Raw genomic sequence first — 16,162 nt, 5'->3', positions numbered from 1 at the left:
GCATCCGCGCGACGTGAGGGAAGGCAATGCGGAGAGTAGGAAGAAATAATGGTGAGTTGGAAACCTCGAAATGGATGGGTGCCGTTGGAAGGTGTGGAAATGAGTGGGCATAAAAGTTGAGTTCAAACGACCTGAACTGCTAGTAAAAGTTGTGTTGACTGTAGGGCACTTTTATTGGTCGGGTTAATGCTACGTTGTACTGAGGAAATCAAGTAAACTGAAGTCAGTTGACTGTGGCAAGTCAGAAAAGGCTCCACTTTTAATTGGAGATCGTGAAAAGGGAGGGGCACATTGCGCATGAGGTCGGCCGAAGGACGTGAAATTGATTCGACAAAATGCTCACCTTGTGGTCCCACCGCCGAGGTATTCCAGGGGCGTATCCAATCCGAGTGGAGGGCAATTCACATGGCACCTCCTGACCAGAGGAGGATGCCGTCCACACACTTTGTTGCACTGCACCAAACCTAACCACGAATTGCAATGACTTTCTTTTAAAGCGATCGAAAATGATCCAATTCAAGGATGTTGCACAGGGCTGTTGTCGGTGGCTTCCAGGTGGTCACTTTTAATCCTCATGCGTTGTAGATTATCCGTGTCATTGGGCTGGCTTGCACTTTTGGGGTGTCACGGGGTCACTGAACAACACACACACTCTCGCGGTCAGGCACGCGGCGCGGTCGTGGTGCACTTCGGCTCGCCACGGAGCGACCCCCGCGTCACTCGCGGCTCGAACAGACTTGGCGCGGGGCTACAGGCGCACTGGCGGACCGCTACCGCCAGCGCGCCGCCGCCGCCGACGGCCTACCGCCCCTCCACCCGCTCCCCTCCCGCAGACCGCTGCAGTGGTCGCGCGCCAGCAGACTGACTCCGAGTGGGACGTGTCTCTCTCGCGCTCGCGGAGCGCTCCGTGCCGGTGCGAGGGGGACAGACCGACGGCCGGACTGTGCGGAATCAGTCTGCGGGGCCCAGCCGCGCCCTGCCTCGCCCAGCGACACCGGCAAGGGCCCCGCAAGGGCCCCGCAAGGGCCCCGCAAGGGCCCCGCCTGCATGGGCGTAAGGACTCGAGTACCTCGGCTACACCGTCCCAACACATACATTACCTTCTTTACTGCCCCCACAAAAATGTTGTCTCGGGCTGGGGGGAAATGTGGTATTAATATTGTGACAAGCCATTTGTTTTGTTGTGCAAGACAGTCTCAGTCGGTAAATTTTTTTGCTAGGATTATTAAAACTTTGTATTTTAACTTAAAAGTTCCTTGAAAAAAAAATACCCTTTTTAAAAACAAGTTAGTAACATTTTTTTTTTGCTAAAGTTTTGTTGAGGAAGGTTTGCCGTCAATTAAATGCCCACCTTTCCTCCGCTCCTTTGTTTTAATCCCCGTGAACCTCACTTGCCTCGTGCGTCAATTACTATCAGCGCACCTTACTATTCCTGTAGTCACCTTTCAGAATGCCTTCACCTTTCCCGGTGCGAGACAAATTGATCGTGCCGAAGCGTGTGGTGATCTGAAACTTCTGTTGCAGTACGTGTGTGTGTGTGTTTGTTTCTATGGGATTGTGAGTGCGTCTCTAAAACGTGTGTGTTACTGGTCCGAGCCAGGAATATAACAAGCTTTGCGATCGTTGACATGCCGCGGTGCCGGTCTGGTTCTGGTCTAGACTCTGTGTGTGTGTGTGTGTGTGTGTGTGTGTGTGTGTCGGACAGGCAAAAGTCACGCTTTGCCGTGCTTTTGCGGCCTCATGTTTGTGTGGTCTCGTAAATTCAGGAGAACGGCGGTTTTGTTTTTTCTTACCTTCGCCGGTGAATGTGCCTTGGGCGAAGGTGTGGCGGGGCGTGGCGTCGAGATCCTGGTGGGGGCCTGACTGCTCAAGGGCGGCGGCGGTGCCGGGCGGTACGCCGGGCGGTACGGCACCGGGGGTCGGGGCTTTTTTTTAGGGATCGCGCATAAATTAGCTGGGCTAATTGGAGCTGCAGACACTCGTTGCGAAAGGGTGCTGCATCGATTTCCGGCGGCGTCGATCCGGCGCGAAAGCGTGTCGCCTTTTCGCCGCTGTGGGGTGTGTGTGTGTGTGTTGGTGTGAGTGAGTGTGTGTTGGTGTGAGTGTGTGTTGGTGAGAGTGTTTGTTTGTGTGAGTGAGTTTAGGGTGAGTGGGCGTAGCGTCGCGGATAGTGCGGCCGTAGTGAATGGAACAGCCGAGCAACGACCACGACGGACCACAATAAAGAAAAAAGGAACGTGTAAAAATTTTAATATTGTCCGTCAAATGAGGGAGAGACTAGTAGTGGGATGATGGGCGGTGGTCTGTGTGTCGTGGGTAAAGTTCGCTGCATTAGAAAGTGTGTGTGTGTGTGTGTGTGTGTGTGTGTGTGAATTAGTGTCAGTGTCGTCAGGGCCGCTAATTGTGTTGCGCTTCGCACGTTAGGCCCTCGCTGCGCTGTGCCGCGCCATTGTGCCAGCGGATGCCTTCTTGCTCCAGATCGTTGGGCTGCGACCGTGAATCTGGCGGGCCGTGTGGCGACGTGGGCGCGCTGCTATCGCGATGCCGCGGAACGGCGCTAAGTGTATCGATACCCTGGCGGAGGTGACAGCCGAGAAGGCGTTGCCTCGAAGGCCGCGGAGAGCGGGCAAAATTTAGCTCTGAACGCAGGCACGGATTTCTACTTTGTGGCTGCAACGGACGAGTGACTGAAAGGGATTCGGCCGCGCTGTGGGCCCGGTGGAGGCGGTCGAAACCCCCGACGCGTTTTGAGCTCCAGAGTGCTAAATGAGACCCGAACCGTACGTGTGACCCAACCAATGGATTGCTCTCCGAACGAGGAATCCATTGGTGGGGTCACACGTTAGGTTCTGAGTCCTGTATAGCGACTCTGAAGCTCGAAACGCGTCTTAAGTTTCGGCCGCCGCCACCGGTCTTCTGGCCCACTGAGCGCTGAGCGTCGCACCGAAGGCCCTGCTGGTCATTTCGTTGACCTCGCTCGGCGCCCCGCCACGCCCTGGGTCGGTCCCGGGGTCCGTATTTTGGCTTCGCGTTACCGAGCCGCGGCGCGGGCAGCCGCGCATTTCGTTTTTGCTGCCCCCACTCCGGTGCGACAACAATGGCCACCGGCTCGCTGGCTGACCCCCAGCAGCACTCTGGATATGGGTCAATATCGATCAAAATTGGTCGATAGGTATCGAAACGGGCGTTGCGCCACGCGGCCGGCCAGTAGTTGGCCGGGTGCGTGGCGGCCGCGCCCGCCGACCAGTGACACTATTTGAAGCTGTCGGCTGGTGGGAACGGAGCGGGAACCATGTTGGAACCACGGCCTCGTGGGAAGTGCTTCTTGTGACCCCGGCGCCCTCTGGGGCTCGCCGCGGCCCTCTGGGGTCGGGCACGTCGTGCGGATGGAAGTCTGGAACTGGAGTGTGTCCGGTCCGGAACGCAACACGTAATGGCTGCGCGTCGGCTCGGGTCCTACCGATGGCGCACGTGATAACAGCACCACCGCACAGTGGGCCAGAAGACCGGTCGAGGCGGACAAAACTCAAGACGCGTTTTGAGCCTTAGAGTCGCTTAGTGGGTCCCGAACCGAACGTGTGACCCCACCAATGGATTGCTCTCCGAACAAGGAATCCATTGGTAGGGTCACACGTCCGGTTCGAGTCCTATTTAGCGACTCTGGAGCTCAAAACGCGTGTAGAGTTTTGGCCGCCGCCACCGGACTTCTGTCCCACTGTGCACCGGGACGTAGGGATGAGCGATGTGTGGCGCTGCGTTTTCGCACCGGACGAGAATCATTAGGGCTTACACTTGACCCACATGCAGTACGCAATTTTCCGTTGAGGCGAACGCGAAAAAACAGTGACTCTGATTCTTTTTTTGTGGTTCGGAATGCGAGCCCGACCTTGCGCTGGAGAGTGTGTGTGCGGGCGCTCGACGAAAAGGATACTTTGAAGTGTCCCGTTGGCCGGCACTGCAGTTACTGTCGCTGGGTTGTACGTCTGGCTGACTGTGCAGTGCTGTGCGCCGGCCTCTGCAATCGGACTATATCTGTCGGCGGACATGCCGGCGCCGACCTTAGGCCTGCACCGAAGCCACGCCGTGGCCACGCCCTCCCTTTTTCTCGCCACTGTCCTTTCACTGGGGCCACGAGCCTGGTCGCGAGCCCGCCGGCCCGTTTTGTTTTGTGGCTGCAGCGCTAATAAGGGATTTTGTTGTCGGCCACAGTCTGGCCCGGCTGGAGTCTGTGCGACCCCCTGCAGTCCGGCACATTCCAGTCTGGCAAGGCTGGAGCCGGCGGCTGTCAACTTTGGCTGGAGTCGCCATCACGGTCCGGCCTGCCTTCTACTGTAGACGGCTGACTACAGTCTAAGTTGCCCCTGTAGAATCTGCCAGGGCCCAGTCTGATCCCTGAGCGTCAATAAATGAGGAGCTCGTATTTAATGGTAACAACAAAGGTTAATTTCAAACTGACTTACATAGACAAAGTGACAGCGGCTTAAATAAGTTATAGTGGGTTCGTAGCATGACATCAAGAGGGCCGTGATTGGCAGTGCCAACTTCAGAACTACAGCAGTCTGATCCCTCTGCGCAGGATGCCAGAAGACCGGTGGAGGCGGTCATAATCCCGGAGGCGTTCTGGGCTTCAGAGTCGCCAAATAAGATTCGAATCTAACTTGTGACCCCTTCAATGGATTGTTCTCCGAACGAGGAATCCATTGGTGGGGTTACACGTTAGGTTTGAGTCCTGTTTAGCGACTCTGGAGCTCTAAACGCGCTTTGCCTTTTGTTTGCCGTGTAGCTGTGAGGTGCAAGGGTGCATATCGCTTGCATGACGCGCTTGATCTGCTTGGCGGACTCGGCGCGCGCACGCCAGTGATTTACTGTGATGGGGTGCTCCCTTTTCCGGGACGCCCCTCACCGCCCCCCACATCTCTGACGCTGTGTGTGTGTGTGTGTGTGTGTGCCGCCACAGAATAGGAAACGCGATTTCTGCAATGGGCGCAGGTCCCTATGTCACCCCTGCTATCAGGGCGACAAGGCGAACGCAGGTTTTGCTCCGCCTTGCGTGTGTTTATGCGTGCCTGTCTTTGTGTTTGTGTGCCTATGGTTGGCGCTGCTTTGACGATTATTGTTTCTCCAGTGACGCAAGTCGTTTCGCCAACTGGCCCAGGCCGTGCGATACGCGAGGCGGTTTTCGCTTTTTGGTTCAGTGGAGAATGCCCGCGCCGCATGGGGCGTTTCGACAGCCACTTCACATCAATGTGGCCCAATCGCCTGCGTTTACATAGCCGACTGACTGTTTCTCGATTTTAACGTTTGAAAATGGGACACCGCATAAGTTGAGCATGACGACTGCACACTCACTGATGTTAGGCCCTGCCGTACAGAAGGTAGGCAACCACCGGGCTTATTATCTGCCTGGCCATTTTGGCGTGGACTGACCTTTTTGAAAGCGGCGCTGTGATTGGCTGGCGGGCTGCACTGATTGGCTGCCGCGGAGTGACAGTCATCGTCGCTGGAAATGAAAATCAAGTGTGTGTGTGTGTGTGTGTGTGTCGGTCACGATTCATTGGCATTCGATTGTCACTGTGTGTGTGCATTGTGACGTCTCTATCAGTGCCACGCATGCGGCTCGGGAGTAAGGCGCAACTGCCTTCGGAGAAATTGAGGGGATTGAATGAGTGAGCCACGCAACCCTCCGCGCGCATGTGTCTGTGTGTTTGAAATGGTATATCCTGGAAATGTAGTCAAATGTCATGGCGGCCCTAGATGGCGACACCTGTTCCGTGCCGCTGTGGGGGCCCTGCTGAGCGTGAAACGTGGTCCCATTGACGCCCGGCCCGCGCTGGGGCGCCATCGCAGTGGGCCAGAAGACCGGTGGAGGTGGCTGAAATTCTGGACCCGTCTTGAGCACCAGAGTCGCTAAATGTGGCTCAGAATAGACGTGTGACCCCACTAATGGATTCCTCGTTCGGAGAGAAATTCATTCGTGGGGTCACACATTTGATTTGAGTACCATTTAGCGCCTCTGGAGCTCAAAACGTGTCTAGATGTTTGGCCGCCCCTACCGGTCTTCTGGCCCACTATGCCCCGCCGTTCGGATCGGAATAAAAGTTAATGCAGTTCCTTAATTTAATTGCGCCCGGCGTGTGCACGTGCGCAAAATGCAGCTGGGCGTGGCCACGGCGTCGCACGGCGTGGCGGAATGCACGGCTTATCGCGCGGCTTCGTGTCGTGAATGCTTCCGACGTCGTTGTCGTCGAACCCGGAGCACGCGCGAGCCGCGCGAGGGAGACGGCGAGTGTTTTTAAGGGAAGGGGTTCGAACGCGCGCGCGCCGGACCAGCCTGCACCTTTCACCCGCCTAATGAGCCTCGCCCCCGCCTCGCTTATCGAATATCGCCTTCTCGCTCTTACATATCGTCTAACGCGTTCATAAGCTGTTTGCTGACTTCCATTCTTCTAGGTGAGTACTTTTTGACTCACTAACTTCCGTCTCACCAATCGCCAACTCATTTCGCTTTGTGAAAAACCACCTAACCCTGCCACCAACTTTATCTTTCCAAGTTCTCACTAACTTCTACCTCACCAACTCCCACCTCACCAACTCCCACCTCACCAACTCCCACCCACCAACCACACTGCACCATTACCAATTTCCAGCTTACCAACTTTCACCTTACTAACTTCCAGCTTACCAACTTCAACCTTACCCATTTCCACCCTCACCAACTTCCACCCTCACCAACTTCCCACCTCACAAACTTCCTACCTCACTAACTTCCCACCTCATAAACTTTCCACTTCACCAACTTCCCACCTCACCAACTCCCTACTCACCAACCTTCACACACCAACCCTTACACACCAACCCCACCAACTTCCTACCAAAATCCTCCATACTGCCAACATTCACCAACTTCCACCCTCATCAACAATTTTCACCTACCAACTTGCATCTCACTAACGTCCACCTCACCAACGTCCATGTGCATTGCTCTGCAAAGCCGCCCTCTGGCGCCACTCCTTGGGGCCACCCTCCTTGACCCAGTGCGGTGGGCGGCCGGCCGATTGGCAGGCCCCGCCATTATCGGCCTGAATGTGCCATTCTGCCATTCTGCGGCCGGCCGGCTCACAATTGAATGGCGAGGGCAGATTTTATACTTTAATTGATTCCTGGCTTGCGCCGTCGGACACGCGTTTCCTGCGTGCTACGCGGTTAACGCAGCCAAATCAGGTCGAGTGGCGAATGTCGAGCATCGCCAGAAAACACGCGGAAGAAACGGGAGATATTTACGTTTAGAATTGCGAGTTTTTTTCCTGGTTGTACGGGAAACGACCCTTGCGGTTCGCCGCCCTTGTGATGAGGTGTGGCGGACGAAACGAGTCAATCTGGTGGCGCGGCCGAGGTGCGGTTTCGGCGGCGTGGGTGCTTCTGCTGCTCGCGGTCGTCGTCGGCGCCACCGTCGCATTGTCCGTTTGAATTGGCGCGCGCAGGCGTGGCGCCCAATCTGGAGCCGGCCGCGCCCGGCCACGCCCGCCGGGAAATGAAATGGAAAGTGATCCCGTTGTGTGTGTGTGTGTGTGTGTGCACGCTATGCCGTAAGGACGAAAGGAAAGGCTTGGGTTTGGGGCGCCGCGACCTCCGCATGAACGGTTTTCCTTTCTCCGACGTGACGACGATTTGGTGCGGCTCGTCGCGTCAAGGTCGAGCGCGGTGCAGCGCGCCGGGTGCTTTCGGCCACTGTAATGAGGAACACACGAACGGCGAGCCTTGGCATTGCCCGTGCCACGCCCTGCCAAGCCGTACCCCGCCAGGCACAGTGGGCCAGAAGGCTGGTGGAGGCGGCCAAAACCTTAGACGTGTTGCGAGCTCCAGAGTCACTCAATGGGACTCAAACCGAGCTTGTGATCCACCAATGGATTCCTTGTTCGAAAAGCAATCCATTGGTCGGGTCACACGTGTAATTTGAGTCCCATTTAGCGACTCAGGAGCTCAAAACGCGTCTGGGATTTGGGCCGCCTCCACCGGTCTTCTGGCCCACTGCGCCACGCCCCGTCATGCCCTGCTACGCCCTGCTGGGCGGCGACCCTGCCGTGCCCTACCGGTGTCAAGGCGCTGGGGGCGATTAACGCCGGCCAGGCTTTTGAGAGGTGGCCCCCAGTTTATCTGCTAATCTGCCGACCCCGGCCTTGGCCCCTGGAATCGCTTGGCCCGGAAGGGTGGCCAGTGGCGTGGTTCAAGTCCAAGATTCCTATCGAAGACTTTTTTTTTTCCAGAACAGGGGCGTTAACTGAACACGTATGAACTCGTACCGTGACGTCAAAACTGATCACTGCCGGGGAAAAACTGCGGATGTTCGGTCAACATTTTACCTCGGCCGCCCAGTTCAGTCCTGCGGTTGTTGTGGTTGCTTACTCGAACGCTAAAGGTCTGCTCAGATCTGACAGCGCATACACTCTCATTTCAGGAACGTGACATCACATTGAAATGAATGTGACAAAATGTCACGTTCGTTTGAGCGTTGTGTCACATTCGTTTGGATGTGAATCGGCCAAAACTTAGCTGGTTCACATTCACACGAACGTGACAACGATCAAACGAACGTGACATTTTGTCACGTTCGTTTCAACGTGATGTCACGTTCCTGAAATGAGACTGTATGATGATGTCGGCATCATCAGATCCTCCTCATGAGGACTACAGAGAACCAGCACGGAAGATACGCACTCTTTCTGTATTTTCTATTACATTTTCCGTGCGTACCAACCGACCGAACATTGTACAGTGCCTCACAGGGAAGCTGCGCCGCTGAGAAGCTGGCGCGATCCCTCGTGCTCGACACCCTCTGCACCTCGCCCTCCCCGAAGCCGTCCCCGTCGCCCGTCCGGGCTTGGAGTCGCAGACTCGTGTGGCGACATTGCGCGGGGCTTGTGGTGCGGGCCGGCCGTGCGGGGCCTTGCCGCTGCTAGTGTTACATAAAATGAAGTATTGTCGCCGCGTGCATGACAGCGCCACGAATCTGCAAGGGAAGCCCCCCCCCTGTGTGTGTGTGTGTGTGTGTGTGGACCGGGAAGGCACATGCTCTGCTCTGTCAACGCTGAAGTCACCAGTCCTAAAAAGAAAAATAACATATCGAAAATGTTAATGGAAGAAGTGTGTGTCCGAAAAAATGGTAGTCCCCCGGGAGAAAGGATTGGAACCACGGACGGGAAGAAGCGCCGTGGAGATGTGCCTTGGGTTTTTGACTGGGAGAAAGAGCACTTACCGGCACTCGTGTGTGTGTGCGTCTGTGTGTGTGTGCGTCAGTGTGTGTGTGCGTCAGTGTGTGTGTGCACGTACGTGAGTGTGTGTGCCTGTGTGCCGTACGTGTAAGAGTGTGTGATTATTGATGACCGCACTATTGCCCGGCACTCACTTTGGTCCTAATAAGGTGCGCCCGTCCCCGCGCCGCGCCGCCCCGTCCCGGACGGGCCTCGTAGGGACCGTGGGGGCCTCTTGGGGCCTCCGCTGACCGCTGCCCAGTATGTATATGGCGCTAGGCCGTACATGCGGTCACCAATTTCTCTCGTGGAAAGTCCCTCTGCCGTCCACCAAAACGTGAGGCGTTCGCCCCGCCTTTGTGTGATTGCGAGTGTGTGTTTGTGTGTGTGTGTGTGTGTGTGTGTAGAGAATTAGTGCGGCCGGTGCGGTGCACAGTGGGCCAGAGGACTGGTGGAGGCGGCCAAAACTCTAGACGCGTTTTGGGCTCCAGAGTCGCTTAATGCGACTCGAACCGAACGTGTGACCCCACCTATGGATTCCTCGTTCGAAGAGCAACCCATTGGTGGGGTCACACGTTCGGTTCGAGGCCCCTGTAGCGACTCTGGAGCTTAAAACGCGTCCGGGTTTTTGACGGCCTCCGCCGGTCTTCTGGCCCACTGTGCGGTGCCCACCCACTAGTCTGTGCGGCAAATGGCGTATCAAATTCTGCTTGTGCCGACTAGAGAAACTGTCTGGGAAAGGCTGGAAATAGAGGAGGTGTAAACCAGGTGAAGAGCCCCAATGTGGGAAGGCGCGACAATGCGCGGCCGGACCTAGACCGAGGCCTCGCAGCAGCGCGCGGCCCTCCCGCAGCGTCGGCCGCGGGGGCATGGGAACAGGAGCAGGCTCTTCTCGCTCTCGTTTTGCTCGTGATGTCTTTCCTCTCTCTCGGTGCCCCTATCTGATCCCACGGGATCCTCTCCCGGCTGGAATCCCCTCTCGATCCGGCGATCGTCTTCGTTATGGAAATGCCCGCTCGTGCGCACCGCCTTTCACGTCAACAAATCGACTAATCATGTTCCCACCTCGGCAGCGGTGCACAGTGGGCCAGAAGACTGGTGGAGGTGGCCTAAAACCCCAGACGCGTTTTGAGCTCCAGATTCGCTAACTCAGACTCAAACGGAACTTGTGACCCCACCAATGGATTCCTTGTTCGAAGAGCACCATTGGTAGTGTCACACGTTCAGTTTGAGTATCACTTACCGACTCTGGTGCGCAAAACGTGTCCGGGATTTCGACCGCCTCCGCCGGTCTTCTGGCCCACCGTGCGGTGCTGCCGACACTTGCACCGAAATGCGGGCTGCCCAGTGAGCGGACTGGCATAGCTTTCGACACCCTTTTGCCCCCTTTTTTCTGTGGTTGATCGAGTCGTGCATTGTCTCGGCTCGTTTCGCTGTCGTCGTCGGCCACCTTCCGACCGGCATCGATGTCCGACATTTATGTCGCTTTGTTGGGCCAACAAGGCCGTTGCATCTGGTTGCGCGCGCCGGCTAGCCGGAAAAAATCGGTATTTTGCAACGGTTGCTGTCCAGTAGTTGTACACGTTTGAGCATGAGTTGAGCTGCTTGCCCCATGGCTGCACCTTGCATACCAGGCCGGGCCTCTCAAATACCCATTTTTAAACAACTTCAAAGGCAAAGTTAATGGAACTGTACGTCATGACTAGAAGGTGGTCTGAAAACTACACCTTGAACTTTGTGTTCCACAAAATGAAAATGGGTTGCCTGGTTACCTGATTCAATTCCACTTTTTGAAACAAGGGATCTGGACCCCGTCCATTGATGTCTGCCGCGCCTTCCTGCATTTTTTCCGCCCTTCCCGATGTCGATGGGCGATACGAGCCTAGGCCGATCCATCTGCATGGCACTGTGATGAAGTTTCGTCATAATGCTGTTACGACGGGCCAGGTGCACGGGGCTACGCCGCACAGTGGGCCAGAAGACCGGTGGAGGCGGACAAAACTCAATACGCGTTTTGTGCTCCAGAGTAGGTAAGTAGGACTTGACCCGAGTGTGACCCCAGCAATGGATTCCTCGTTCGAAGAGCAATCCATTGGTGGGGTCACACGTTCGGTTCGAGTCTCATTTAGCGACTCTGGAGCTCAAAACGTGTCTGGAGTTTTGGCCGCCTCCGCCGGTCTCCTGGCCCACTGTGCGCCGGGCTTGGCCGGGCCGGGCGAAGGGCTTTAAAAGGACCCTGTCAGTCTTCTGTGTTTCGGGTCCGCCACAACATTGCGTCACTCCGCGCCACGGCGACGACGGCCAAGGGCGCGGCCGCGCGGCTCGGATGCACCTGTACGAATGTAAACACGCTCACTCACGTGGACACACACACCGGCTCACGCGCCGCGGTGGGTGGCGAGGGTTGCTCCTCACGCTTCGTGACACGAACGCTGATGGGTTGCGAAGGCGTGCTGGTTCTGGGAATGTGTGCAGTAGGACCGTTCGTTGACTCGGCACCTGTTATCACTGCTAAAATTCAGTCAGGTACGGAAAATGGACAGAAAATGGGGAACGGAGATACTGTAGTATGAATTTTTGTACTGATAGACCCATAAGGATCTCGCGTGACCTGGTACGGGGAGAACACTTACGGAACCTCCGTAGTTGACAAGCTTCGGGCAGTTGAGATACATAATTGACCAGACAGGTTTCCTATAGACTAACTTAACCTGGGCAAGCGGTGCTGCTTGACGGACGGTCCCCAATAAATGTGGCGCGGCCCGGACAGTGTCCAGCGGGGCCCGGAGGGGCGCTCGGGGCACGATTTGAGCATTAGCGCCAATCGGCTGAAATGGGCTATCGGCCAGGCCTGGCCGCCAGGCCGCACCGCCAGGCCGTGCCGCCGGACTCAAGGCTGTGCTGCAGCTGCTGCCTCATGGCGCTGCCGCTGCATGGAGGCCCGCCTCGTGGACTCATGGCGTCACGGACAGCGGCAGCAGCCCTGCCAGAAGTGGCCGCCGTGGCACGCAGAGCGGCGCAGAGCGGCACTATTGGCGGTCTGAAGTCGCATTCCAGTGTGGAGGGAACAACACCCATGTACACTCATGGTACAAAATATGAACACATTTCGGCAGCAAAGACCCCTACAAGTAGGCACAATGTGTTGCAAGGCAAAGTCAGCTGACATCTTGTGTATTCCTACTATTCCTACATTGACGAACGTGACATTGCACAGTGGTTCACACCTGGCTTTCCTCCATGTTTACCATCAGGAAGAAGACTTCTAAAGGCCAGTGAAGTTCATGCGGGGATTCATGGAAATTTGGCTGCAATCCGTTGAAGTTAATCCAAAATTCAGGCGGAATATAAAAATTTGTCCTTTTAAATTCAAAGGTTTCTTTCTCCCTCGATGTTGACCCAGTGACTTAAAGAGTGTCATTTTGAAGAGAGCGCCTCTTGACAAACGTCTTGCTGATGTCGAAGACCAGGGGGTTTTAGCAAGTCGCTCGATTTTCTGCCGCCGACCTTCTCCCAGCCAGATTATCCGATTTTTAATTTGGAGCAGGCACGTGTGTGGCGCCGCAAGAAAGAAATTGCGCGCTCCGAACGCCTCGCCGGCCGGCCGGCCGGGCCCTCGTGGTGTCGCAACGCGAGGGTGGGTGTGTTGCCGACGTTTATTGCGCTTTTGTTGTGCGAGTCGACAATCGCCGCTAATCGAGTACTTGTGAGATGATTGGCGCTGGCAGCGGACCGAGGGTCGTTTTCGTCGCTCTGTCTCTCTCGCGGCTGGACGGGACGCCCCGTGAGTGCGGGAGAGACAGAGCGACGAAAACGACTCTCGGAAGCGGTCTGCTGGCAGCCGGGCGTCGGCGGGCCCTCCGATGCGGGCACTTGCGGGTGTCGGCATTGCGCAGGGCCGGCAGGGCCCCTCATTGACAAAAGTTGCGCGTTTTTCGGGCGTGATTGGCGTCGGTTGCGAGGTGAGTTGTTATGCAGGATGCTCTCATTCACATTGCCTTGTTTGAGACGCGTCTTATCGGTCACGAAATAAGGAAGTTAACGAGACTTGAAACTTCAGAACATCCAAGTTTCTCACATCCACCACAGACAGGCTGGTACACAGACTTGAAAGTGAAAATAAACGAAGCTCAAGTTGTCATGTATTCGTGTCAATTCGAGTGACGACAATATAATGATTCGCCAAAAGGCCCAGGTAACACCTTCAAGGGCCCAGTCGTTGGAGACGGGTGCTTTGTGAATAAGACCGAGCCACACGTCAACGAACGGAGGCAGGGCCGAGGCAACCCGGCATCGAAGCTCGTTCGCGGACGTGTCAGTGTCTGCATTCCGTCAAATTAGCGCACCGTGTTGCCGAGTCGGTTTCCCCCGTCTGGCTTCACACGGCTGGCTGGCTGCGGCCGCCGGGCGTTCGGTGCCCCTGGAAAGCGAACTCGCGACAGAAGACGCGTGTCATGTTGGCGGACAATAATGACCCGCGAGCTGGCCGGGCCCGGCCCCGCAGAGCGGCAAGCGAGGCGGTGCACAGTGGGCTAGAAGGCTCGTAGAGGCGGACGAAACTCAAGACGCGTTTTGAGCTCCAGAGTCGCTAAATGGGACTCGGGCTTGAGCGTGTGGCCCCACCAATGGATTGCTCTCCAAACGAGGGATCCATTGGTGGGTCACACGTTCCGTTCGAGTCCTGTTTAGCGACGCTGGCGCTCGAACGCGTCTGGAGTTTTGGCCGCCTCCACCGGTCTTCTGGCCCACTGTGCGGTGGTGACTTGGACGCACTGGGAGCGCGGGAGTGCCCACTCGCACGGTTTGTTCGCATGGACGGACGGTCGGACGTCGCGGCGGCGGCCCGCCCTTCCACTTTTTCTTTCCCCCGCCACGCGCCGCATTTCGCACGTTACTAATTCAGTGAAAATATTATTGTTGGCGTGGAGAGCAGCCAGCCGCCGCGCCGCAGCATCGAAACGTTTTCGGTCCCTTTTGTAATGAAGTCGCTCTCCCTTTCCCTCGCCATGACGCAGGGCGTTTGTATGTGTGTGTGTGTGTGTGTGTCTAACTGGTTGCTTTTGAATCCGAGGGCCCCTCGACACAGCAAAGTGGATGTGGCTGGGTGACTACTGGCGTTTCCAATGCCTCCTATTCGCTCGGTTCCGGCACTGCGGCCTGTCGCGTGGCGGGGCGGGGCCCGCTGGGGCTCACTGGGGCCCCCTTTTATCACTTCCCTGGCCGCGCCACGCTCCGCCACGCCGGCGCTCGCTGGCCGGATTAATTAACGTCCGGCACGCTGTCAGCGGGGACGCCAACGCCCAATCCCCTGCCGGGGGACAGGCGGCCAGACCGAGCAGGCAGTCAGGCAGGCGGACGCTTATTGGGCGCGCAACTTTGAAACGGCTTGGACTTCCGCGGTTTTGTCGTTATTGGAACACGCGCACACACAATCAGACGCGTGCCCTGAATTGGCCGCGGCTCTGGAAACGTTGTTTTTCGACCCAGGAATGGAAGCCACTTTTGCAAGAGTGAATTATTTGTTTTCTGAATACTTCTCTTCGGCCTGCACGGTGAAAACGGGTCCGGGTTTTCCCAGAAACTCCCTGTTAATAGTCTGGCTTTGCCATATGGTACCTGGGAGAACTAGGTACAGTTTTTGACTTGTGAGCTACAACAGATTTATGTCAAAGTGAATTTGACATTGTCAAACGAAGGTAGTACGATTCACAGTTAAATTCCCCCGAGGTCTGTTGAGGCCTAACAGCGCTGATGATAATGACGTCACGGTCCTGGTTCCCCAGTATTGCTGGATTTCTCCGCCACCCAAAATTTTCGTCCATCTGAAACAACCCTTGAGACGAAGAATTGAAGATATTGTTCTCCACCACTTTCATTTTCGTTGAATAATGTCGAGACTGCGCGCTGCACGCTTCCAGAGGCGAAGCGCCTGTGAGGTAGACCCGCCCGTTACGCTCCGCTGCTGTGCGGTGCGGCCTACTCGGCACTTTGCAGGCGCTGAGGACTCGGCGGAGGCAGGCGGGACGCGCGCGCTCGGCGCTCGAGATTGAATTGTTGTTGTTGTTTTGCAACAAGGATGGACAATGCGCGCCACGGGGTACTCGTTAAGCGATATTCATTACGACTCAGCTTTCACTCAGCCGGCTATGCACGAGGCAATTATCGAAAAGGAAGTGGAAGGGCTGGCCCAAGGCTGGCCCTGATCTGGCTAGTTGCGCACGGTGGGCCAGGAGACCGGTGGAGGCGGGCAAAAGTGCTTTCGGGCCGCGACTTCGCGCCTCGGCTTCGCGCTTCGGCTTTTGCTCCGCTCCCCGCGGATGCCTGGAGGTCAGTGGAGCCGAACGGCGCGTCGAGACGATGATGAGGATGATGATGTGTCTCGTAAATGGCCGCCTGTTACGAGCCGTTATGCACGGAGTAATTTCATAATTTGATTTCGGACCTGTCATATTCCGTGCACCGCTCTGTCCGCCTGGCGGTTCGCTGCCTTGTCGGACTATGGGACTCAACCCAGTTTGATCTGGTGCTGCTGTTGCACATTGGGTCAGAAGACCTGTGGCGGTCAGAATTACGGACGCGTTTTGAGCTCCAGAGTCGCTTAATGGGACTCAAACCTTACGTGTGATCCCACCAATGGATTGCTCTCCGAACGAGGAATCCATTGGTGGGGTCACATGCTCGATTCGAGTCCTGTGTAGCGACTCTGGAGATCAAAACGCGTCTAGAGTTTCGGCCGCCTCCACCGGTCTTCTGGCCCACTGTGCGTCGGCTTGTCGATGATTGTAAGGAACGCGGCGACGGGCAGGCCGTATGGGCTGGCCGTAGGGCAATGCCTCTCCGAAACTGGATTTGGCGCCTTTCTTACACCACGCCGTTTACGAGTGCGGCGGCCCTGAAATGTGGAATTTCGTTGC

The 16,162-nt window shown here is 56.4% G+C and overlaps 1 protein-coding gene and 1 long non-coding RNA gene across 2 annotated transcripts in view; one reads left to right on the top strand and one right to left on the bottom strand.

The window, feature by feature from the left end:
• Positions 1-746, bottom strand: part of LOC117645256 — a 57,599-nt gene extending 56,853 nt beyond the window's left edge. The window contains exon 1 of the long non-coding RNA XR_004587717.1: positions 344-746. This is a non-coding gene — a long non-coding RNA (uncharacterized LOC117645256). The remainder of the gene's footprint in view (positions 1-343) is intronic.
• Positions 1-16,162, top strand: part of LOC117645246 (N-alpha-acetyltransferase 16, NatA auxiliary subunit) — a 115,668-nt gene that overhangs the window by 65,704 nt on the left and 33,802 nt on the right. The gene's annotated exons all lie outside the window — the stretch shown is intronic.

Source organism: Thrips palmi, unplaced genomic scaffold (assembly GCF_012932325.1).
Source record: "Thrips palmi isolate BJ-2018 unplaced genomic scaffold, TpBJ-2018v1 HiC_scaffold_18, whole genome shotgun sequence".
In the NCBI taxonomy this organism is placed as follows: domain Eukaryota; kingdom Metazoa; phylum Arthropoda; class Insecta; order Thysanoptera; family Thripidae; genus Thrips; species Thrips palmi.
The sequence above is the reverse complement of the archived record's forward strand: the minus strand, read 5'-3'. Positions and strand labels throughout refer to the sequence as shown.